This window comes from Meleagris gallopavo, chromosome 19, assembly GCF_000146605.3.
Source record: "Meleagris gallopavo isolate NT-WF06-2002-E0010 breed Aviagen turkey brand Nicholas breeding stock chromosome 19, Turkey_5.1, whole genome shotgun sequence".
NCBI classification, from domain to species: Eukaryota; Metazoa; Chordata; class Aves; order Galliformes; family Phasianidae; genus Meleagris; species Meleagris gallopavo.
Window position 1 is genome coordinate 6,835,518 of NC_015029.2, and position 784 is coordinate 6,836,301.

A 784-nucleotide genomic window follows, 5' to 3' on the forward strand; every position below is an offset into this window, starting at 1 on the left:
CGTGAACGCGGTGCCCCCTTCTTCCACCGCACGCCGCCGCCGCCGGGTCCTACTCCTCCTACTCCTCCTCTTCCTCCTCTCCTCGCCTTCCTCACCTCGCTGCGGGGGGTCGGGGATTGGATACAGAGGGATGGAAGCCCTCGGTTCATAGAGACGGGAACCCCCTGCAGAGCTCGATGTCTCCGCACAGAGCACGGTGGTCCCGCACGGAGCCTTCATCCCCAGTGCTGGCACATTCTAACCCCTCTATACCCAGAGAGGGAAAAACATCAGGATCAACCCCTCTGCCCCCCCGTGCTCCCCACTTAGCCCCACAAGCATCCCGTGGCTTCTCACACGTTACACGGCTTTGTCCCATGTGCCATTCACCAGGAGTTAACGCTGAGGTTTTGCTAAGAGCCGCTCCCTCCCGTTTTCCTTCCCAGCACCACCCCAGCGACTCGGGCAGCCCCATCCGCAGACCCCCTCCCCCCCCGGCGCTGTAGCTCTGAGCACACCGCGCTCTGCATGAGCAGAGGTGGCACAGAATTACATCCTCATCCGAGTGGTCATCGAAGAGTGGAGAGGAAAAAGGTTCTTGCGTGCCAAAGCCAAAAACAAAAGCCAAAGCCAAAAACAAAAAGAAAAACTGTTGCTTGGAGTCACTCCCCAAGCAGGTGGGCACCCCTCGGAGCTATTGTCACTGCTGTCCCTAACACTGAACTTCGTGTTTCCTTCTGGCCCTCTGCTACTTGTCCCGTCCTCCTCAACTGATGGAACAATCGGTCTCTGGTCCTCTCAGAGC